Source organism: Ictidomys tridecemlineatus, chromosome 12 (assembly GCF_052094955.1).
Source record: "Ictidomys tridecemlineatus isolate mIctTri1 chromosome 12, mIctTri1.hap1, whole genome shotgun sequence".
In the NCBI taxonomy this organism is placed as follows: domain Eukaryota; kingdom Metazoa; phylum Chordata; class Mammalia; order Rodentia; family Sciuridae; genus Ictidomys; species Ictidomys tridecemlineatus.
The window spans coordinates 51,408,153-51,434,548 of record NC_135488.1 but is presented as its reverse complement, the minus strand read 5'-3'; positions in this window follow the sequence as shown (position 1 = coordinate 51,434,548).

The window sequence follows — 26,396 nt, the reverse complement described above, 5'->3', positions numbered from 1 at the left end:
GATACATCAGTGGTAGATAATATCTCTGGCTATTAGTGGGAGACAAACAGAAATCTACAAGATTTTTACAGATTTCATAGATACTAATTTAATTTGGAATCTTGCAATCTTGCACCTTTTAGGATTCTGACCAAATACTGCCACTGTTCTCCATTGCTTAACATTCAGGATTTTCATGTACCTTATATCTCTGCTCCCACCAAACAGTGGGAATTATTCATCACTGTGTCTAGGTTACACTTGCAAGATAGACTTGTAATTTTATAGAAGGTTTTCTTCAGCTAGTCACAACAATCTATACTAACTATGTGTGAGCCGGGCCTGTGTCCTTTTCTCTCTCATGAAGCAAACACATTCGAAGCTACACTCATGAAGTAAGGGAGAAATGTCAAGTCAGCTGAGGTAGATTATATGGGAATTTGGGCTTCTTCACAAAATTTACTTCTTCACCAATATCTGCTCAAAGCTGATTTCTTAGGAACCACTCTTATGATAAATTACAATAATGCCTACTACCCCATCCTGTGACCTGGATCTGATAAGCTTTTAGGCATATAGTCTGTTGCTGTCCAATAATAAAATATTTGTCTTAGGTGGTAACAGGAAAGTGTCTGAAGTCTATGTTAATTTCTATATCCATTCAGTTTCTGGAAATTTTTTTGATTAGGATTATTTTAATTAATTAATTATTTGAGAGACTGAGGATTGAACCCAGGGATGCTTTACAATTCAGATACATCTTTAATCAATTTTATTTTTTGAGTCAGAATCTCACTAAATGGCTCAAGGCTGAGGCTGGTCTCAAACTTGTGTTCCTCCTGCCTTAGTCCTGAATAACTGGGATTATATGCATATGTCATTGAGCCCTGCTTGGGATTCATTTTTAACATAAACATTTTCGGTATTCTGTGTCACTTCCTATATTCCAGATACGGAAACAGATAAACAAAAGCCAAAAAGGAAAGGTCAGAAAGAAAAGCCAGCATCTAACTGTCTATAACATGCCTGTGTTGGAAACTCAACAATAAATACTTCAAGATTTACCATCTTGTTGTGAACAATGGAAAAGAGCATAGAAGAGGAGTTATTTTTGATTATATTCAGTGCTATAATCTTATTAAAAGAGAAGTTGTTCACAGCCATAATTTCCTTTTAGTGTTAAAGGAAAATCAATAAAAACATATTGTCTTTCAAGCCAAAATGGATTGGTTTATATCATTGAAGACAATGCTTTGCAAAACTTAGATACAGTGCTAGAGAAAAGGCTGTATTGTCAAGATGAAGTGCTTGTAATTGAGATAAGTCACAAACAGAATTAACATGTACTTCTGTAGTCAATCTATTTATTTGGAAGTCAAGTCTCCATTCAGTGAAAGCAAGACTTACATTGTACCTTTAGAGACAGGAAAGCATAACTAACATGCACATATTATTCATGTAGCTATAGAATGCTTTTGCATACATTATTTTAATTGTATTACTTGCAAGTATTTATAGTGAGTTAAATAAATACTAGCAACATCTCACCACATAGAAATACTGTTGCATCTAACTTAATGAAAGAATAAAAAATACTGTAATCAGTATTTTATGGGGAGAGTTTGTATAAAATACATTTCTTAAGCAGTTTCTCTCTCAATAAAATAAATCAACTCCCAGAAAAATTTGATTTTATAACATTAATTTGCATATTAATCTTCACTTAATACAAGTTATAAAAATATCAAACTAACATATGCTTTCAGTAAAGTTAAAATTTTAGGATTTTTTATTACATATGAAATAATACCAATAAATATAAACTGTATTAATTTTTATGTTTAGTTTTTTGTCTTTTCTTAAACAGTATTTAGCATATACTATGTTACTAAAACAAATACATTTGGAAAAACTTCTTCCATAATTTATGTAAGTGAACAAATAAGCTTAAGGCTCTTAAGAACAACAATGAGAAGACTGTAGACTGTAGTGACGGAAACAACCATAAACAGAAAGCTCATTTAATGAGAATACAGAGTCAGAAATATAAACTGATTCAGAAATTGATTGTATAAAATCTTAAGGTTTCCCAGATCATTTATTTTTCCTTTCTTTCTTTTTTTTTTTTTTTTTTTTTGGCTATCAACATGTTTATTTTCTTTTGAGTCATGTTCTTAGAAATAGAAACTAGTTTGTGCCAGTTCATTTCTGTCTGCTGAAATTCAGTCACTTCTGAGATGTTCTCACTATAAGATTGTTAGTGCTAGGAATAGGATAGTCCCAGCAAATTGGGATAATTGGTCACCCTACTAATGGACGTTTTCTTTGGGGGATAATAAACAGAGGCAATTTTTGTGACCGTTGGGAGACATTTCCATAATCTCAGATTCTCTCCTTCAGGGTCTTAATATCATCACTCCCAGAAGTCTCAAATCATTTCCTTTTATTAAAAAGCATAGCAAAATTTTCATAAATTAAGAAAATCATTTTTAGTTAGATCTTTCTTACTAAATTTTCAACACTTAAATGGAAATTTCATTTTTTTTCTTATTGACAGATCTTATTCTTTCCACTAACTTTATTTTTAATGCTGAAGAATAAAGACATCATGCTATCCAAATCTATAGGCACCATTACATGTACTAGTATTAAAATGTCTTTAATACATGGCCAAACATGACATAATCACATTAACAAATGAATAATAATCCCACAGTATCATCTGATGGAAGCCCTTATTCATAGTCATTCAATTTTACATTCACTATCTGTGAATGTCAAACTGAATGGAAAATATCTAGGATTTATATATATATATATATTTTTTTTTCAGCTGTTTTCTCTTAGAAATATTTTTAATGTTAAAGGTTAAAATTTGCCTCTCATTTCTCTTAATTTTCATACTTCTCATGTTTTATATTTCTTATTTAAATTCAAGGTGAAGCTGTGTGTGATTGTGCACACCTGTAATCCCAGCAACTCAGCTGCCTAAGGGTGGAAGATCACATGTTTTAGGTTGGGCTCTGCAAATTATTGAGGTACTAAGACATTCAGTGAGACCTATCTCAAAACAAAAAATGATAAGAGCCTTGCTAGGGAATGTAGCTCATTGGTTAAATGCCCCAGAGTTCTATCTTCAATATCTAAATAAATAAATAAATTCAAGGTGAATTTTACAGTATTTTTTTTTTCTTTACAGTACTTGGGATGGAACCCAGTCTTTGTTATTTTGAATTTTGAGACAGTCTTGATACATTGTCCAAGCTGGCTTTGAACTTGAGATCCTCCTGCTTCAGCCTCCAGACTGTCTGGGATTATAGGAGTGTATCACCATGCCCAGCTAATTGTTGTCTTTGAATTTTTATAAATTCTGACTTCTGATATATCCAATGTACAGACTATCTTCTCTATACTAATAATATAAATTACAATGTGCCCAATGTTTTCTTGTTCACGTGTATCTGTTTTCTTTCATTCATTTTTGCTAATAATTCATTATTATCATCTGCATTTACAAGTTTCTTTTAAAATTAATTTTTTAACTGATACATAAAACAAAATATTCATATTAATGAGGGAATGTGTAAAATGTATAATGTTGAAATCAGGTTAAACACATTCATCTACTCAAAAATTTATCATTTCTTTACGGTGAAAATTTTTGAAATATTATCTTTGAGAATTCTAAAATGTACTGTATATTATATTATATATAAGTCCCTTTACTGTCTGATAACTTCTTGCTCCCATTTAAATGTAACTTGGTACCTATTGATCAACTTTTCCCCTTCTTTCCCTCTTCCCTACACCCCTAATATCTGGTAATCACTGTTCTACGCTCAACTTCTGTGACATCTCCTATGAGTGAAATCATGCAGTACTTGTCTTGCTGTTCCTGGCTTGTTTCATTTAACAAAAATCATTAGTTCCATCCATGTTGTTAGAAATTACAGAATTTCATTTTTTTTATAGTCCATTGTGGAGATCCCACATTATCTTTAGCCATTCATCAGCTGATAGACCCCTAGGTTGTTTTCATTCCTTGGTTATTATTAATAGTGCTGTAATAAAGACTGAACTGTAAATGTCTCTTAGACATATTGATTTCATTCCCTTTCAATATACTTCAAGTAATAGAAGTCTAGAACCATATGGTAGTTCTACATATTTATCTTTTAAAAAGCCTTCATATTTTAATTGTTTTATGTGCGTTTTTGCTATTGAGTTTTTGGAGTTACTCATATTTACAGTTCCTTTTTCCCATAATCATGTTATTATAATAACTGTAGATTCTATACTTATCTGCTTACCTATACACTTTAGGAATTAAATTATATTTATTTTAATATCATATTTCACTTTTTGTGCTGAGGGTATACTTTTGTCTTAAGTTTTACAACTACTGGCTATCAATTTGAGTGACAGTTTTTGTCATATTTTAAATTTTTCATTCTCAACTGGGTGTGGAGGCATATGCCTGCAATCACAGCAACTGGGGAGGCTGCAGCAGGAAGATCCCAATTTCAAAGCCAACTTCAGCAAGTTAGCAAGGCCCTAAGCAACTTATTGAGATACTGTCTCAAAATAAAAAAGTAAAAAGGCCTGGGAATGTGGCTCAGTGGTAAAACTCCCCAGCACTGAAAAAATAAAAAAAGATTCATTCTCAGGTTCAGCTTCAAAAAAGCTTAACAAATAGCATTTTTGGTGTTTACACTTGCCATAGTTCGGATTTAAAATTGTTCTCTGCTGCCTTTCCAAGGTGCATGCTGAGAGTGGGGCTAACTTAGGTCCAGCTTGACTTCTGTATTCTTTAGCTGTGTTTATTTCCTCTGGTTGTGATCATTTCAAAGGAGGTGATGGATCCTATGCAAACCTGAGGCAGTTGTTGGAGCTTTCCTCAGGCCCTGTCCGCAGGTAGGGGGCCCTAGGCTTTGGTTTTGCATTGTGCACTGGACTTTGATCCTGGATAATGCCTGAGGCACTTTTGGGCACTGTTACTAGAGAACTCTAAATCCAGACCCTCTCCTCTTTACTCATTCCTTGATCTTAGCAGGACTCAGCTTTGGCCCCTGTCTGCTTCAGCATTTTCTATTCATATTTTGTCTGACCCATGGAAATGTTTTTCTAGCTGAAGGTCAAATTATTTCTTTTTATTTCATTTTTTACCTACTGTTAGTCCTGGCATTTTTGAAGAGAAAGGAACATTTAAATGCATGAATGATATTCTTATCTTGGCCAGAGGTCCCTGGTTTCTTTTTAAGATTCCATTATAATACTTAGAATACAGCAGCAAAATATCCTTCACACGTCTGTGGCTTCTTCATCCTTCAATTCACTTCCCAAAAGTCTGCAGTGTTCGCTGGATCCTTAAGAGTTTATAGAAACTCCTCTCAGGAAACTCACCCATGATCTCTTCATGCCCCACTGTCAGGTGAACCTTTCCGTCTTTAACCTCTGCAACAGTGTGTATTTACCAGATTCCTTCTGCTTTACATGGCTTTCTCCACTATGATCTTCATAGATTACACAAAGTATGATCCTGGAGTAAGTATATGCATGTTGAATAAAAAAAAAGTGATGTAAGCCTCCTATTTTACTCATATATAACACTTTCTTTGTGTTATATATGAGTTACCTTAGCCTAAAACTTTTAAATCAGTACCTTTCTACTAACTGTGTAGAGTAAAATTAATATATATATATTATATTAATATATATATTAGAAGACAAATGGAACATTTTTTTAAATTTTAATTTTAATGTTGTTTTAAATATCATGGTATGGAAGAACTTATGGATGCTTTGAAAATTTTTTTCTGAGTAGCAGAGATTGGACTCAGTGCACTTGACCACTGAACCACTTCCCCAGCCCTATTTTATATTTTATTTAGAGACAGGGTCTCTATGAGTTGCTTAGCCCCTGGCTTTTGCTGAGGCTGGCTTTGAACTCATGATCCTCCTGCCTCAGCCTCCAGAGCCACTGGGATTACATAAGCATTACAGGCATTCACCACTGCACCTGGCAGATGTGCTGTATTTTTATTCTATCTTGTTGCATATAAAAATTGTTGATGTAAGTTAAAACAATGAGCACATTTGTCAAGTTTGATTCTAGGCACAATATTAAACTCTGGGTAGCATATCATACTAGCACACTACTTTTAATTGAAATGTTATACAGATGGAGATTTACATGTAGTCTTTAGAAATGATTGATATAAGAGAACCATGTACAATTCACCAGCTTACCCAAGTGTAGAGTAATATTACAATCAGTATATTGAAAATCATAAAATCCACTGATTTTATTCAGATTTCCTCATTGTGTATCTGTGTAATTCTGTCACCTATGTAGGGCATGTATCTCCCACTGATCCTGGTCTTGGAGATCAAGATCTCAAGATTCGGTCCTCATTGCATCTGTGTTGAAAACTAAACACCCAAGAAAGCAAGTTTTATTTAAGAGCAGGAGAAAGACTTCTCCAGAGAGAAGGAGGCCCAGAACTGGGTCCTCACAGTTGTGGGTGTGTCTTGCTCTTTTATAGACTCCCAGAATCCTCCCACCTTTTCTTTCTTCTCCCTGTATAAGCCTAAGAAAAGGGAAGAGCAGCACTATGAGTAGTCAGTCACTTGTGCTACCCCCCAGAGGTTTTATCAACCCATTGAGCTGGGAAGTGTCATTCCAAAGGTTAGTTGTTAGCAACCCAGTGATAAGGAGCCATCATCCTCTCTTGACCCCTATCATTCATTATCTACACTGACTGCCAGACCTTCTTCCCCCTGCCTCAGTTTGATGAGGAATGTGTTTCTTGTCCCCTTAGGCCAGGTAGGAGCTGCAGGCTGATTGTGTTTTGCAAAGAAAGCAAGTAGGAAGTCAGTTCAGTGGGCTCATTTTATAGAATTATTCTCTTAACTTCTGTGTTCCCACCATCCTCCTCTATTTGTTACCTTGCACCATCATAGTCAAGATGCTGAAAAGTTCCATTAATCCAATTAGAAAATGGAAGAAAAATAGGAAGAAATTTTGTGGAAGAGGATAGACAGCAAGTTATCACATTAGAAATATTTTCAGCAGTATTAACTGTAAGAGAATTCCATTTAAAAATCAAAATGTAAGACAAATGCATATAAAAATCAAAATGAGAAGACATCACAACATGCCTATTAGAGTAAAAATATTGAATAAAACATTTTATTACAATAAAAGCATGTTATATGTTAGAATAAAAATACTGATAACACTAAACATTGTTGAGGATGTGAAGAAACTGAATCTTTCATACACTGCTGGTGGAAATACGAAATTATATAGCTGCTCTGGAAGAGATTGGGAAATTAAATATATTCTTGCCTTACAACCTGCTAATTTCACTGTAAAGTTTTTACACCATATAAATAAAAACATGTGCTCACACAAAAGCCTAAAAACAAATGTTCATAGCAGCTTTACTCAGTAGCTCCAAATGGGAAACAATCCAAATGTTATTCAACAGGTGCATGTTTTATCTAGGTGCTGTACATCCTTACCATAGAACAAGAAAATGAACTTCCCAGCATACCAGGGCAGGACAGAATGCAACTTGAATGTATCCCCAAATAAATAGGCTAAGTGAAAAATTTAATTTCTGAAGGCATATACTATATAATTACATTTACATTGAAATAACAAAATTTTAGAAATGGTGAAAATATTAGTGGCTGCCAGGTTGGGCAGGGGATGACAGAAAGATAAGCGTGATTACAAAAAAGCAACACTGGATGTTCTTGTGATAATGAAATAATTAACATTCTTGTGACACCATTTTAGTAAGGAATCTAACAACCATTTCAGGCATGCTTTTATTAATCTTTATAAATACAATTTTTTAGAAAATGGTGATAACAATTATACACACACAGACACACATCATACACATGTGTGCATGCACACACACGCATACACATACACACACACACACGCATACAGAGTTAGGCCATTGCTTCTGTGTATCTATCTGATTACATGATTCACTCTTAGACTTTATTTAAAGAAATAAATGACAATCAGAATAACTGGGAATAGACTTAATCTTATTCATCCATGTCAACATAAGAATTTTGTTATTCAAAAAATGTTTTATTTCAGAACATTCAGACATTTGTCACAAAATGTAATGTGCCCGACTTCCAAGAGTATTGCTAAAGTTATTCTAATAATTTAGTAATTCCTAGTATGAGAGAATCTTCAACAACACTTTGCAAAGATGACAATTATGAAAAAGGGCATTAGTCCCATGTAAGCAGACACATGTTGTTATCTGCTGCTAACACTCATTCCACTCTATGATCAACCAATATTTACTGAACTACTATATTATTCAGGCCTGGAAGATGTAGAATGATATATCCATTGACTGTACAACTGAGGTTTAGTTTATAGGTAGAAAAATTAAATATTAAGTAAATATATTCTGTCTTGGAGCAAAGGAAGAGGTAATTAATTTTAACTTGCAAAATGATAGCCTTCAAGCTAGATATACAGCAAATGAAAATTAAATATAAGAAGAAATATATATCTTCAAAGACATCTCTTGGGCCCAGTCACCGAAAGTGTTTCAGTGAGTACAAAATAGTCTCAAATGTCAATTTGATTGAAATGATAGGTTATATTCCTCAATCTGTCTTTATTTCATTCATTTTTTGTTTTTTTAGTACCAGGAATCAAACCTAGGGGTGCCTTACCACTGAGCTACATCTTCAGCCCACTTTTTATTTCTTATTTTGAAATAGAGTTTCACTAAGTTTCTGAGGCGGGCCTCAAACTTAACAATCCTCCTCTTTCAGTCTCCTGAGTCACTGATATTACAGCCAGGCACCACCACATCTGGCTTCATCCTGCCTTAACAAGGTGTGTTCATGTGATTAATTTCTAGGTCTAGATCATAAGTGCAAATGTTGTATACACACTTCATATCTGAGCCCTCATCCCACAGGCGAATGATCTTCTACCTTTTCTTTCTTTTCTTAAGTGTCAGTATATGGAAGTATGCATGGCTTACTTTAAACAACAGAATGAAGGAAACTTTGTCCTTGAAAAGCTGCCAATGTAGATTGCTCAACTGAAGCTGTTGAATGAATTGAAATAAACGGCTTTGTTAAATCCATTATATATGGAGCTTTCTTTTTGCAATAGTTTAGACTCGTGGATCTAAATAGATTAGACTCTCGGAGCTGGTACCAAGAGTAGGACAATACTATAACAAGCTAAGTTATTTAACATCTACTTTGCAATAAGGTGTAAAGACGTATTTGTTGTAGCTGGATGACAGATGACCCTTATACTGTTGCAAAATATATGGTAAAACTGCAGGGATTGAAATGAACATCGTTGAAAGATTTGTCACCTTGCTGACTTGAAAAAACCAGCAGCTTTCCTATTCCCAAAGCCAAGAAATATATCTATCACCTGAGACTCTCTGAAGGGCCATGGTGGTTGTAAATGATAACAGGAATGTTTGTCTAAATGGTCAGATGAGACATTGCCTTCCTATTCAAGACCATGGGTCCAAGGAGTTTCAAGACAGATGAGATTAAAATTATAAAGGGATACATAGTTTGGAAGATAGAATGGAAGAGTACAGAATTGGTTAAATAAATATATTACAAGAATAAAAAACTGCCCAAGGGCAAATTAAAAAAGAAACTACTGAGTTTTTTTGAGGAAAATATACCGAGAAGTATATTTTTATAAGCCTGAAGTTGTTTTTGTTTTCAGTTTTCTTTTATGTCCTTTTCTTTTTTCATTTTCATTTGTTTTATTTCATTTAATTTAATTAGAGCATAATTATATCTACAAAATTCACAAAATCTAAATCTATATTCAGATGAATTTTGAGACATGTCCGCAAATACACAAACATAATGTAACCCTAGAACATTTACATTACCCAACAAAACGTTACCCTGTGCTCTATAGTACACTGGCAACTACTGATCTACATTTTATCACTACAATTTTATCTTTCATAGAATTTAGTACAATGGCATGAAACAGCACATGAGTCTGTATATTTGATTTCTTTAACTCGGTATAATGTGTTTGAAATTTTCCATATTTTAGCATCCATCAATAATGTGGATTACATGATGTGGATCTACCACAACTCGTTTATCCATTCATCAGTGGATTATCATTTACTTATTATGGATTGTAGGTTATTATGAATAAACCTGCAATAAATATTGACATGCAAACTTTCTGACTGTTAATCTTCATTTCTCTGGTATAAATACATAGCTTCAGAATTACATAATCATATGTCTAATTTTATAAAAAATATTTTTCTTATACTCTATTCTAAACTGGATAAAACATTTGTGTTAGTTTCAGGAATAAAAAAAAAGATTCTATGATTCAAGTCACAATTGAATCATATTTTTGGCATTATTTGGTCTTTTCAACTTGAGGCATTCTAGTCTATGAATAGAGGTACTTTGTTGAGGTCATTTAAAAAAATATGTCCACAAATTCTTTGACACTTACTGCTCACTTCAAAAGGTGGGGATTGATTGTTTTCCCTTTAAGTATGAAGTAAGTGATTTGTATTGGACTCTGTGTGTGGGGATATGTTTGTGTATGCATACCCTCTGTAACAGGGACATAATAGATATTGATACTTTCCCCTAAGTCACTGTTTTTTTCTGAGATCACTCAGAGGAAAGAAGGAAGCTACCACAAGGTTGTAAGTCAATTTTTGGAGAAGACTGAGTGGCAAAGACTTGAAGTTTCTTACTCTAAACCAGCATATGGATAACCAATTGTATTACCAATTGTTGAAAATATTTTCTTTTTCCCTCTTCAATTGTTTTGGGATCTCTGTAGAATATGATGTGGATATTTATGTGGGCATCAAGTTTCTGTCCTGTTCCTTTGGTGAAGGTGAACATGTCATTCTTATAACAAAGTCGCACGGTCTTAAATACTATAGGTTCATAATATGAAAACAGATGGTTTATACCATGAAGCCTTGATTTTAAAAATTTTTTTGCCTATTATATATCTTTTGCATTTTTATATAAATTTTAAAATAAGGTTGCACTGTTAAACAAAAATGAAAACATAGTGGAAAAGCATTGCACTTTTTAAAAAATATACATCTGTTATTTTTTTTTTTAACTATTTGTACCAAGAATTAAACCCAGTTAGTGCTGTACCACTGAGGTATAATCTTTAGTCCTTTTAATATATATTCAGTATCAGGGATTGAACCCAGAAATGCTTAACTACTGAGCTAACTCATTAGCCCTTTTGTTTTTTATTTTTTTGAGACCGGGTCTTGCTAAGTTGCCCAGGCTGACCCTGAGCTTCAGTCTCTTAAGGAACTGGGATTATAGGCATGCACCACCATAACCAATTTTTCTATAGTCTTTATTTTTAAGAGACATCTCTTTTCTTCCCCACACATTTTGGCACCTGACCTTTTTATGTAAAATATTCTTAGAAAATAAACCAGTGTTGATTAAGTTTATAATAAATTACATAAGAAGAAAATTCTGCTTTTCAAATTTTTGGAACAGTTGTCAAAAAAAATGACAAGAACATATACAAATATTGAAATTACTTACTGAACTATGACTTCTTAGCAGAGAAAGGCAGGGACTTTTGAAGTATCTGAATGCACCTACTACAGAAAGCAGGAATCACTTCTAGAATGTCTCTCACATACTTAAGCAGCCTCTTCAAATCTTTCCCAGGTTTGATGGAGAAGTGTTGTATTAATGATACTTATTCTTCTGGGTCATGGCATGTTATATCTGGCTTTTTGTAAGTGATATATAATTTTTCTAGTAATGTTTGTAAAATTTTCAATGAAGATATAGTTTAATTAAATTAATTCTTGAGTATAATTTTAAATTTGGGGTGTTTTCTTTATATTTTGTACCCAGAAATTATGTTCCCCATGAAAAGTTTTAAAAAAAAATTTCTTTCTTTCCAATTACTTTTATTTCCATTTGTTTTCTTGACTCTGTTTATAGTCTCCAGTAAAATGTGAAAATGATGTGCTAGAATTAAACACTTTTCCTCTTCTCAATATTTGGGTGAAAATACCATCATGTAATGTTGTAAATGGCGAATTTTAGATGAATGCTTTTTATCAAGTTAATGGATTTTTAAATTTTTGTTTTAACTATTCCTAGTTTACTAAAAGCAATTATCAATTTATCATGAACAAATGTTATATTCTATTAAGAAATTTTCCTGCAACCATAGAAATGGTTGAAATGGTTACATGTTTGTTTTTAATCTTATAATTTGATATTTGATTTGAGTTCTTAACATTAAATTATTTTGAATTCCTGGTAAAAACCAAGTTGGTAAGAAATGATTACTCTTTTTATATGTTATTAGATGCAATTTAATTATACTTAAATGCACTTTATGTCTCATATCCCTTTTATTTCTGATACTCTTTTCTATTTCTGAAAAATTTGGAAGATAATAAAATAATGATTTAAAAAGACATTTTTGCTGCAGTCAATAGTATTCTTGATTGAAAAGGTTTATGCTTATTTCTATTTATTTTGTTGTTTATTTTAATTTCATCCTTAATTATTATTTTAAGTACTATGCCATCTTATAGGCCAATAATTTTTTGTAAGTATACTCTGGTTACATCTTTTGAAGAACTTTTATACATAAATTGAGTGCAACTTTAGTTTTTTTTTTTTTTTAAATTTTCTTTTTACACTAGAGATTTAACCCGGGAGTCCTCTACCACTGAGATATCCCCAAGCCAACCCCTCTCCCTTTTTAAAAATTAATCTATTTATTTTAATTAGGTACATATGACAGTAGAGTGCATTTTGATTCATTGTACACAATTGCAGCACAACTTTACATTTCTTGGTTATAAATGATGTAGTGTCACACCATATGTGCATACATGTACCTAGGGTAATGATGTCCATATCATTACACCATTTTTCCAGCCCCTATCCCTTTTTGACTTATTTTGAGAAAGAGTTTTTCAAAATTGCCCCAGAAGGGCTAGAATTTGGGATCCTCCAGCCTCAGCTTCCTGAGTTGCTGAGATTACATGTGTGACCCACCATGCCCCATTTAAGTTGATTTTTTTTTTTTTTGGTAAATTAAAGTCCTTCACAACTTATTTATATTTATGGTGCAAGAAAATATACAATAATAATATATGTAGTGCCTTATTCATGAAAAACTATTTTTTTCTTATGTAGAAATGTGCATAGACTTTAATATTAGAGTTAGTTTAGCATATTGATTTTGCTTTTCAACAGTCTTGTCATTTACCAACACTATTTTCTCATGTATTAAATGGGATTATTGACAAATTACTATAGGACTGTAGGCCTGTTTTAGTAAATGCATGAAATAAATTACTTACAACACTGAATTCAATGTTTTGCCTGCTACTGGATTGTTTGTAATAGTGTTTAGTAATTATATTGAGGAAAATCACATAAGTTTGTAGCAGTATTTAAGGAAATAAAGACTTCTAAAAGTATAAATGGAAAAATTAATGAATCATCTATAGAAGTTATATACTTCTCCTATATTTATTTTATACTGCCTACCACATCAGTCATAGAAAAGCTTGTTGGTATTTAATAAATATAGATTTGCATTCTTTTTTTATACTTATTTTTTAGTTTTAGTTGGACACAATATCTTTATTTTATTTATTTATTTTTATGTGGTGCTGAGGATCAAACCCAGGGCCATGCACATGCTAGGTGAGCGCTCTGTTGCTGAGCCGCAACCCCAGCCCCTGAATTGCATTCTTAATAGTTCAGTTTTCTTAATTTAAATAATCATAGTCCTAAAATAGACATATACAGATACCATGAGAATGTGAAAGATAAAAACCTAGTTTAATATTAATCTCTTAAAAAAATAATGCACTAGAAACCCAAAACCCAGTATAAGTGACAGTAAGAAAGAAAATCTGCAACTACTTTCTTCATTACTAGAACTACAGATGGGATAAGCATATGCATTTTTAGTAGATTTACAGTGTTGTGGATGATAATGAGCTGGGGGTTGGGCCAAAAACCTCACTATATCCTGAATTTGACAAATATTATGAAGAAGTAGTAAGAAAAGCATATTATGTAATACATGCTTGATGTAGTCAAAAATTGAACATATACTTGGAGCACATGACACCTCACTATATGTATTTAATGAGAAAAAAATTTTAAAAATCATTGAGATGTTTCAGTGTAGCTTTCTAAAGGCAAAATTATTATCAATTGAGGGAATTTGAAGCAAATATTAACTAATAAAGATTAGGACCCATCATCTTCAAAAGTGAATCCTGGATGTGACTAATAAGATGGGATGGTCTTTCCTCAGAAAAAATTATAATTAAATTTAACCTTTAAATAAACTATATAATCCTAAATGACTCTTTCAAATTAAAAAAATGTCAAGATGTAAACTAAACTGAGCACATTCTTTTTTATTATTTGATTAGGTATTGGGAAGCCTAAATATTTCTCCCATCTTCCTGACTCAATGACTCTGAAGTAAAATACGATGAAAGTGCTATTTGTTTATTGATTTTGACCAGAGATTCACAGCCTTCTGTATCTCAAACAAATTACACAAGCAAGGAACAGTGACACACCCACCATCTTTGATGGTTTTACAAAAGAATTAATTAACAGTCACTTTGAGCCAGAGGCCATGGCACACCAATAATCCCAGCAACTTGCATACTCAGGTATGAGAAAGGAAAGTTCAAGGCCAACATTTACATCCTAGTGAGTCCCTGTCTCAAAATAAAACTAAAAAAAAGTGGGGCTATGGCTCAGAAGTAAAATACCCCTGGATTCAATTCTCAGTACGAAAATAATTACTGGGATTCTTCCCAGTCACAAACGCTTAGTCTTCATCTATTAGAAAACCTAGGTGAGTAGCTGAATCTCATATTGTTTCACATACTTTCCTGTGTTATTAAATGTACCACTCAAACTCAACATAGAGAATACAATTTCTAAACTAAAATAGAACTCATTGTTTTTTCCCCAAGCATAAAACTTCAGGAAAATAGAAAATTAACTATTTTAAACTGTATAACAAGTCAAAATTGATGTTCCTCATTTTCTATAATCATTAAAAATCACGTAATTTTTCTCAGAAAAAAACTGAGAGCATTTGGAGCTTTTAAAATTATTTTCAAACACTATTTTCAGTTTTCAGTGAAAACCCCAGTTCTGTTAACTACCTAGACTGTTTGGAACATATCAGCTTTCTGCCTTTTTTGTCCTAGGCTTACTTTTAAATATTATTTACTGCACTGAGCTTCAGAAAAAAAAATGATAATTATTTTTGCAGACAATAATGGCATTTCTAATTTGGAAGAGTAGTCAATATTTGCTGTTTATATAACAAATTGATTTGCAAAAAGAAAGAGGGAACAAGTTAAATTTTTTTTTTTCAGAGTAGAGATTAGAAATTTATTAAAGGACAGAAGAAAAGACTTCTCCTGGAGGAAGAAGGGGACTCAGAAGGTGGAATCCATGGAAGTGCAGTTGTCTCCCCTTTTTATAGTTCTTTCAGTGATGGAATGTAGGTTGGAAGGCCCAAGGGGTGGGACACAGGTGGGCCAAAGAAGTAGTCTGAGTAGGAAGGACTTCATTATCACTTCTTTGTGATGGGCTGTCTCCAAATCTGCTGGGGGCTATTCATTAATACTTCTTTCAGGTGGACTTTGGCCTAGGGCCTTTTCGGAACTTCATTAACATTCCATGAGTTGTCCTGTGTTTTCCCTGAGTCATTCCCAGCATGGCCTCCATTTTAGATTTCACTCGGTATAAGACCCGATTTATCTAACTACACTAACTACCTAACTTTAAATCTGGCTTCATTCCCCCCTCTAATTTGGGAACTCCTTACTGCTGTAAGGAAAGGGGACGAAGAAAATCTTTCTGGCTTCTTCAGGCTGACAAAAGGGGCGATGTTGGGGCAAGCAGTTTGGAGGTCCCTTTTAAAAATCGGGTCTATCGAGTGGTCCATGATAGGCTGGAGGGCCATTTGAGTGATGGGTGGTCTATAAGAGAAACAAGAATTCATTAGTACTGGAACCATATTGATGCAGCAATAAATGCCATAGCACAGGAATATGCCAATGAGTATGATGGCAAAGACAAAGACTAACAATGTTTACCACCAGGAAGTACCAAGAACCAGGAGCTAAGACATTGTTTCCATGACAAAGTTGCTGAAGACATGGCTTCTATCCCAGCATGTAAATCTTTAAGGATATTTGTCATATTGCCAGAAATGTCAGCGATGTAAAGACAACATTTAACTTTTAGGGTTACAGTTATCCTTCCCTTAAGATAGTTTAATAATTTAATATCATCTGATCTTGCAAAATCCTTTTACTAGTATGACTTCTGTGTCTAATAGAGAAATCTTTAATTCTGTTACTTAGGGTTGGATAACCATACTAGCAAACACCAAGCCTACCTGTGTAGGTTAGGAATATCTGTGGGCCTTAAACTAAAAACTACTCTGGCAGTTCCTTTTGATAGTTATCAGGCATTCCTACCTAAGAATCTCTTTTGCAGCCTCCAGTTTACTTATTGTTGGAGGTTACATTTAACTATTATTATCATTTAAAATGTCCAGGAATAGCTATGTTTTGGCTTTGACTGTCTTTGCTAAGTGTTTAAGATGAAGCAAGTCAAACTGACTTTGTTTCCATTTATTGTTGACAGTCAGCTGAGTCTCTGGGAGTCCTTGGGAACTTCACAGCAGCTTCTCAGTTCTGCTAGTGCCATTTGCGCTAGGATGGGTCCAGGCCTTGCTTGACTGCGTGGCTTCCCTCGGGAGCATCAGGAATTTCTCCCTTTTCTGATGACCCTCCTCTTCACAGCAAATGCACTGATTGGCTTTCTGTCCTCCACTGGTCTCATTAATCTCCCTGATCAGGAGGTTATGTGGCCTAGAGTTGCAGAGCCCTTTGGAGAAGACCCTATCCCCTGATTCAGACTGACTCAGAGGGCAAGAGCCAAATATTGGTTTTCCTGGCCCTTTTAACTTTAATTTTAAAACTTAATCTTAAACATCCAGCAAATATGTTTCAACAGCCTTATACTAAGTACTGGGCTTTAGTACTTATCTTTCTATCCTGTAGGTGATAACTCCTTATCTTAAGTTAACCCAGGTTATGAGTTCTTAAAGCAGTACCTCTTTAAAACATTAACAGGCAATCCTTAGACCATCTAAAAGCAAACTACAAAACAGAACTAACTAGGATAAAAACATATTTAGTTATGTAATAGCTACCTTGAATTCTGGCAGAGTTATACATTATAATCCCCTGTTTGAGATCCTGGCAATCGTGACAAAAACCAACTTTTGGACACAACCTTAAATGCACTGAAATCTGGCCTACTTCTTTCATAGTCACTTTTACATACAGTGAGATGGGACATAGAGCCTTATCTCAAGGTGGGGCTCTTCATGCAGTCTCTCTTGGCAGATACAGACATATTTGACAGAAACAGTCTTAAATACTATAGTTCTAAAGCTGATCTTTGCTTTTTAGACATCATTTTACAAAGCCTACATAAATTGTTGTGAACTTGAGCAAACACAACATAATATCACATCTAAAACAAGAATTAAAGAAAGGCCGAAAGCTTTTAATCTTTTGTAGAAAAGTAGCAAAGTACTTCTGTGTTTTACAATAAAACCTTCACATAGATTAGGCTTTCATTAACTTAAAAATACATTTAAATTGTATCTCAGTGTAAAAAGTAACATGGAACTTTACATAACTTATTGATAACAAGTCCAGTTATAGAACACAAATGATAAACTTCCAACATGTTTTTCTTTTAAACCTAAAATTACCATACAATTTGAGAATACCTGCTTGATATAATGCTCTTTCTAAAGCTTCTACCTTACAGACTTGTATATCTGGAAGATATGAACACATTAATGGCACCAATTACATTGATGTTTTTATATTAATCAAGTTTAGCTTTTAAAGGAATAACATAGCACAATTCTCTAAAACAACAGCACTTGTTTAACCAGCTGTTTAATTTCTTTAAGATTACTTTGCTCAAAAACTTACACTTATAACCAACTTTCACAGACCTTCTTTATCACTTACTTAAACCCTCTTAATTACTCAATCCAGAAACACATTTTCCCTCTATTAAATCCACATCTAGAACCTTCTAATTTCTCTTTCATCTGTTAACCTCCTTCTGTTCACATCTTGAAACAATACTTGTAAACCTTTGAATCTGAGCAGATTATTTCATAGACATTTATTAGGGCCTTTTTTGAACACCTAGAATAACTTATAAGCTTAATTTAAGATCTCCTTTTTTAATCTATTTACCAAATTTAAATTGAGCCATTTGAATCACATGAATCAAAGATATTTGGATCCATTTTTAATTTTTCATGAGCGCTCCTCATCTGTCAATTGTCATATCACTGCATGATATATGGACATACACACAGACATACCAACATACAACACTAACACAAGTGTAACACATAACACAAAAGGCCTTGCAGATTTCTCAGGTGAAATCTCATTGCAATGTTTAAAAAAAACTCCAGTTGATCAAAAAAAAAACTTATCAGAAAAACATTAACTTGTCTGTAGGAACAAAATCATGAGCTCAAAAAAAATATAGAATCTAAGAAAAGGCAAAAGTCCTAGAAAAAATTGACCAGCCAGTAGTTAGTAAATGCCATACAATTTACTCTTTGGTTTAATCTAGTTTGAGTTTAGGTAAAAGACACTTTTACTCTTTTTTTTTTCCTTGGGCCTGAGCTCCAGGCTGCTTCTGTTTGCATATCAACTTAAGCCCTGGCTGAGGTCTGGAAGGACCTGGAAAACCGGAATTCTGAGCAGAAATTTCATGCCTAAGGCATTTTAACCATAAGTCACAATTTTCAGGTTTGGAAGTAGAAATAAGATACAATTTACAAAATTTCATCTTTATATCTTCCTACACTAGAAAAACTTGCTCACACAAAACTGAAAATAGGATCTTTCTTGTTATAAAAGCCACCATCAGAAGAAGTTCCTTCAGGATCATTAAGCTACTTTCTTTGTTCTGAAGTTCCTAAAGTTACATTAAATCACCTGGAAAAAATCCACACACTACCATGTATATCTAAAATTAAGCTTTGAAAATTTCCAAGACTGTTGCTAATTAATGTCATTTTAGTAAGCCAGACCAATGTTTTAATTCAACACTTTTCCTAAATCTTACACACTGAGAGAAACAGATACCAAATCATAATTTACTATCCTTGCCCAAATCAATGCACTGTATACCTAGTGAAATCTCTTTAGGCTACCCAGTTCAAAAACTGATGAAAAAATAAAACAATGATTGGGAGTTACTTGCCAACTTGGAAGTAGAGTTCTTTTAATTTTCTATCCTAAGTATTTAAAGTTCTCTGGTATGAACTATCTGAAATCACAAGCTAAACAATTACCTAACCCTAACTTTTAACTGCAAGATTGTGCAATGCTTGAGAAACCCATTTAGATACCAGATTGTTACAAAAAAGCACACTTAGCCAAAATCATCCCCAAGAAACAATCTATAACCTTTAAAACAGACCAGATAAGAAAATATCTCTCCAGGTTTTGAACTTTCATTTAATTATGACTCCTATCAGTGGCACCTTAGATTTCCCATGAGTGGACCAGATGTTCTTACATAGGGGCAATTATAGGTGTGACTTTACTGCATTTAGGTGGAGTAATCCTTACAGTGCAGGGAAATTATGAGGAAATTTCCCCAAATCGAAAGTGGCTTTGGCAGCTGCTGGGAATTCCTCAGTTTCCCTTTCACTTGCAAGATTAGCTCCTTTGGATAGATCCAATCCCAGGCAATCTGGCATATCTCCTAGTAGAGTCAGTTTTTATCTGCTTTAGGTCTTAAAGGGGGAGGGGGATGTACTTTGATGGGCCCCAATTTTTCTCTTGATTCTTTTTCCTCAGTGAGTCCAAGATTTTTTCTCTCCATGGCAGATATCATAGCTAAGTCTACTTTACACTGTTGAAATAATTTAGGATTTTCCCTTAGAGCAAAAAAATCTGAACATACAACACCTCACACCATTTCTTTTTTTGTAAATTTTACCAAACTGTAAAAAGATATTAAAATTGATATTTCCCTCTGGTGGCCAGGTTTCTCGTATTTGAGGCCAGGCCAAGAAAATGAGGCGCTTGTTCTTGAGCGTCTGAGGTTCAAATTTATCCCAATTTTTCAATACGCAGGCTAGTGGCGCACCTAGTGTATTGGAGAGAGAAGCTCCTGTCTGAGTGAGGAAAACAGGACTCAGGCGCCCATGCTGCGCCGGAGAAAACTGTTCTCCTTAGGGACGTCTCCCTAACCTTGAGCTTCCTAAACGGTCCAGAAAACCCGTCTCTCACCTGGCTTTGCCAAGGGGTTTCTGGTCCCCTTTAGCAAAGTGCTAGGGTCTCAGTTTGCCCTGTGCCAAGACCCTGGGAGGATTCAGACTTAAGGGCCTTACTGCTTTCCTCCCGACCACTAAAAACCCATTGAATCCTGTGCTCTTTTGTTGTTGTCTTTGCTCTGTAGACTAGCAGATTACCAGAGGAGTTGATTCTAAAAATGCTTCTCTTAGCAGCTTAAGGAACACAGCTCATTTTAAACATTGGGCGGTAAAACAGACTATTGAAAGTTACCTATGCACCTTAGAGAACCTGGGCAGATTTTACTAATTATCTCATGCCTTTCTCAGTCCTGCAACCTGAATTGCTAATGTTTCTGACCTGCGAAGGAAGGGAAGCATCCAGGAGGAATGGATGCGGGGTTGGGAGTGTTGTGTGGCCCATACGGAGGCAAATGTAATTGGAGCTTTCCCTCAGTGCCATTCATCTACCGATCACCCTAGATACCCCTGTGGGCTGTCGGGAGAGGGCTCAAGAGAAAGGAACCTTTGGAAACATCTGAGAGTAGCCCAGACCGGGATTCCGCAGTTGTTCCAAACTCCTTCCTCCACCTCCACGCATCCGAGGCAGATCGGGATTCCGGACACTGTGTACTCACGCCAATTGCTCTCCAGGCCCAGACAGAAAAGTTGGAAACGGATTTGGCAGAACCCAACATGCCTGCTCTGTACCGAACAGGTGATTGAGAGCTGCTTAGGCCGAGAAACCTCTCACCCGAGTCTTGTAGAGTGGCGGCTGCACTAGTTGCATTTAAGTAGCCGACGGGTGCCCACCTTACCTCCAGAAAGAAAGAGAGAAAGATGCACCTCAAACAGACATGGGGCGCGTAGAGAGGCGCTTACCTCGGTGTAGAATATCTCGGTATGGGACCTCCAATATATGTTACCACTGTTGACCGGTGACGAATTCTTGCTCCCCGATGTTGAAGAATAACACCAAAGAAGCACGCCGAGGCAAGGTCAGAGTAGAGATTAGAAATTTATTAAAGGACAGAAGAAAAGACTTCTCCCGGAGGAAGAAGGGGACCCAGAAGGTGGAATCCCAAGTTAAATTATTATCCTACTGTTGATGTTGATTCCAAGACTATCAGCCCAAAAATTATTTTGAGGTAAGTTAAAAATAAAAATAAAAAAGAGCTTCTAATAAAGTGATTCACAATAATTTTGTTATGGTGACTAATATAATTAAAAGAATTATAATAGTGAAGTGATAAATTCTAAAAATTATAGGGAACATAGCTATGATGAATTAATATGAAAACAATAAATGCATATAAATACATTAATATATAGGCATACACTATCTATTCTGGTGCCTTTAGAAACAACTCACCACAAATATTTTCCTTTACTTCTTTACTAAGCTTTTTTTTTTTTTTGATTGTTGTTGTTGTTCTCTCATTTTCAATCTCAGATAAGTAAATTGAATGAACCAGGTAAACATCAAATCTTGCAATCTAGCCCAATCATTTTTCTTTTTGGATGAATAAGGATAAAAATTCAGTATATATATGGTGGTTTGACTTGCATTTCTCTGATAATTCATGATTTTGAACATGTTTTTATTTTCTTGTTGACCATCTGTATCTGTGTGTCTTCTTTTGAGAAACATTGATTCAAATTAATCACCCATTTTTAAATTGGATTATGTGGTTTGCTTTTTACTCCTAAATTGAGATCCTTATGTAGTCTAGATATTGTTCTCTCATCATATACTTGGCAAATATTTCTTCCAATTCTACAAACTTGTTTCTTCACTTTGTTGATTGTTTCCTTTACTGTGCTTGATACAAGCTCATTGTATATTTCTGCTCTTGTTGTTTGGGGTCTTGTGTTTGGGGTCTTATCCAAAAAAAATCATTGCTCACTTGAATGTGCTAAAATGTTTTCCTCTAGTAGTTTTATAGTTTTAAGTCTTATATGTGGGTCTTATATGTCTTTGGTTCATTTTGAGGTAAATTTTAATAAGACATATAGGTCTTATATGTGAGTCTTTGGTTCATTTTGAGGTAATTTTTGTATATGGTCAGATGTAGAGAATTACTTTTATTGTTATACACATATAGTTTTCTTAGCCCTGCTTACAGAAAAGGCTGTCTCTTCTTCAGTGCATGCTCTTGATGCCTTTGTCAAAAATTGTTGGTTAGAAAGGGGCCAGGAGACCAGGAAAGAGAATATGAATATGTGTTCAAGTCAATCAGGAACTTTTATGCAGGTACAATAAACAAGTCAAAGTGGCCACAAGACTTTTAAATAGGAGGCAGATGAATGTAACTCCACGTTTACTGCTAGAAACCAAAACATTGGGTGAAATCTTGAATTTATGGGGAGGGAAAGTATGTACCTATCTGTTCTTTCCAATCCCTTCCCTTATTCCTCAAATAAGTCACTAGGACCCAAGGGAAGCCCCTTGGGTCCTAGTGACTCCATCATTGGGGTGTTTTCTATGATGGTTTGAATTTGCTGTACCCAGATACTTTCTTCCTTTCCCATTTTCTAATCATTTTGTAATCCACATGCAGACACTTCTCTTCCTTTTCCTCTTCCTAAAAAAACACAATGAAAAAGGACTTATTGGTATTTTAAAAATCAGTTTTTTAAATATATATATATAAATTTTAATTTCTGGGCTCTTGATTCTGTACCGTTTGTCTATCAAGTATCATTTTTTAAAACTGTGTAAATTTAATATTGTGAAAAAATCCCTCCATTTTAATAGTACTGTGAATAACCCACCTTTGGGCATATCAGTTACCTTAATCTTCACAAATATAAAGTCTATATCTATGGGAATAGTAGTACATCTTTGTATGTTTTCTAAATAGATCAAAAGTAACATTTTAAAGCAGTGGTTACAATATTCTGCTTTGCCCATTTATACTATATTAATTTTTTGAAACAGAAAATAAGATGTCTCAAGGGAATAGTAAAGTTACAAAATAACTTAGCACCTTCTTTGCCAAGAATCTAGCAAGGTCCACCCTCTATGCACCAAAACATCAAATTCATTGCATGGACACAAAAACTCAATTTGGTGGTCATGAAGAATTGTCTAAGATAAATCTGTATAGTGACAACGTGGGCCTTCTAAGAATGGGAGGAGGTGAATTTATTTCCTCTAGGCTTTGTATCTGTGTCTCTTCAGGAGTATATAAACATGAAAATTATTTTAACAAAGAGAATTTAAGTCAAAGAATTGCTCATCAGATATTAGGAAGCTGATCAAGGATACTGACAAAAGTATCTCAAAGGTGGTATCTTCAGAAGGATGTTCCTACATTTAGAACAGCAAGAACACAGCAAAAACGAGACTAATGGAAACAAGGCAAAGGAGTGAGAGTGGGAGTCAGTTAAATTCTTTCTGTTCATGTTGAAAATATTGTAAACAGAAAAATCAGGAATCCATTGGAGAAATGAGAACAAACTACCATTGTATCATTGAGAGAGAAAGATTAGGGGAGGGGGGATTTGAAAGAAATTACTGGGGTGAAAAAAAATAGAAAGAAGCAGACTGGGAGGAGCCTGTTCCTTCTCCTTGCACTCTATGGCTTCCTAATGGCAGAACATAACTGCAAGCCTGTGACAAAGGAGGAGGAGAGCTTTCAGGTTTTTGTTCCATGAGAGCAAATGATTGTGGGCATGAATTTGAGAAACAGTACTTTAATAAAAACACAGCAGTGATGAGAGATTAGCAAGGATGTCATAAAACCTGTATTTTCAACAGTCTACATGATCAAAGTAATTTGGGAGCATTGAGAAAATTAATTTGTGATTTTTTTCTGCTTCTTTTTATTTTCCATATTTTTATTGGTTCATTACAGTTGCACACAATGGTGGGATTTGTTGTTACATATTTATATGTGAGCACAATACAACAATGGAATTTGGCCAATATCATTTCCTATTATTTCCCCTTTCCTTCCTGTTTTCCCTCCCCTGCTCTCCCGGGTCCTTTTCCTCTACTGTACTAATTTCCCTTTAATGAGATGTCCATGCCACCTTTTTTTTTCCCCTTTTTTCTCTTTAGTTTCCACATGTGAAAGAAAACATATGGTCTTTGACTTTCTGTTTGGATTATTGTGCTTCCCATAATGTCCTCAAGTTCCATACTTTTTCCTGCCTATGACATAATTTATGAATGAATAAAAGTCAATTTTCTGTATATATTCCACATTTTCTTTATCCTTAATTCATTGATAGTCAACTAGACTGGTTCTAAAAATCAGTTATTGTGAATTGTGCCACTATAAACAACAGAACAAATGCATCACTTTAGCATGCTGACCTCAAAGCTGTAGGATAAATATTGAGTAGTGGGAATAGCTGGTCAATAGTGGTTCCATTCCTAGTCTAATGAGGAAGCTCTGTTCTGATTTTCATAGTATCCTGCTTCCAAAGATTTTGTCTTGGTCTGAGAGTTTGGGAAGGCTCAGGTTAACCAACATTTCAGCCTACTCACATTGAGATACACTTTGAGAAAGAACCATGTTTCAGAAAAAAAGTTGATGGTGACATTGTACAAAAAATTTCATACCTGAAATTTGATGATCTTAATTGTAGAAGCAACAAAAGAAGAAATAAAGCTTTTGGCAGTCCTTAACTTATAATTATATAACTTATAATTATAGATTACTTATAATTATACATCTGAAATCAACTATTGATGTTGTAACTTGTTTTTTTATTTTGTAGCTCAATATATAATTTAAAATGCTTTTATGGTTTTTAAGTTTGACGATAAATAAACAATGTTAAAATATTTGTAGTTGCTGATGGCAGAGATGCAAGTTATATTTTGGGTTATACACAACCGTCTCAGATTGATTGATTATTCATTTATTTATTTGCTTGTTTATTTATTTAATACTAGGAATTGAGCCCAGGGGCATTTTACCACTAAGCTATATCCCTGGTCCTTTTTTGTGAGACAGGATATTGCTAAATTGTTTAGGACCTTGCTAACCCGTTGAGTCTGTCCTGAAACTTGTGATCCTCTTGCCTCAGCTTCTATAATAACTGGGATTACAGGCATGCAATGAATGTAATTATTGAAAACTTCAGAGGTGTTGTTGGAGTCCTTTCCGTCAAATGCTGATTAGCTCAATGTCTGATTCAGTTGTGTTTTTCAGATTGAAGCTAATATAGATGTTGCCCTTGTAAGAATATTTTCAACTTAATTTAGAATTTCAAGATTTTCCTAAGAGTTTTATTTTTAACCTATTTGATAATTATTCATCTCCAGCAGCTACATGCACAAGAAGGTATTTCCTCTGACTCTAGTTCATTTAATCTAGTAAATTCCCAGTGTTTCAAAGAGGACACATCACCTATCCATGTATCATAGGTACTAATATACTATTACTGTAAGATAAACACTTAGAAAAGACTAGGTTTTAGGATGATCCATTGAAGTGAGTGATGAGTTAAAGAATGAGCTTGAAGTTTACCTCAGAATTTTCCCAAATGAAAGGTGGTAGGAGCATCCTTCTGTCACAAGTGAATAGTGATTGAAAATTCTTTAAACAGCTGCCTGGGCAACCTGTGATTTTCTTCAAGGACAGAATTTCATATTCACCAAAATAAGATCAAATACAAATGTGAGTTGAAAATCACAAGTATGAATGCATTATTTAAATACCAATTGAAAGTGGAAAAGTCAGTGAAAATTTTTAGAAAGAATGTGGGCAAGGGATTTAGATAAAAGTTTAAATCTCAACTCTTTGTAAACTTGACAAAATTGTGTCAATTCTCATTTATATTTGAATATATATGAATTTGTGGATGCAAGAAATTAAGTGTCACCTCTGACAAATTAATGTTCAATAATATTAACCAGAGTGGCAATGATGATGAGGACAATGGTGATGATAAAAAGAGACTGAATTGGAGACTATAAGGCTATGTGTCAACTTCCAAACTATTCTGTCGC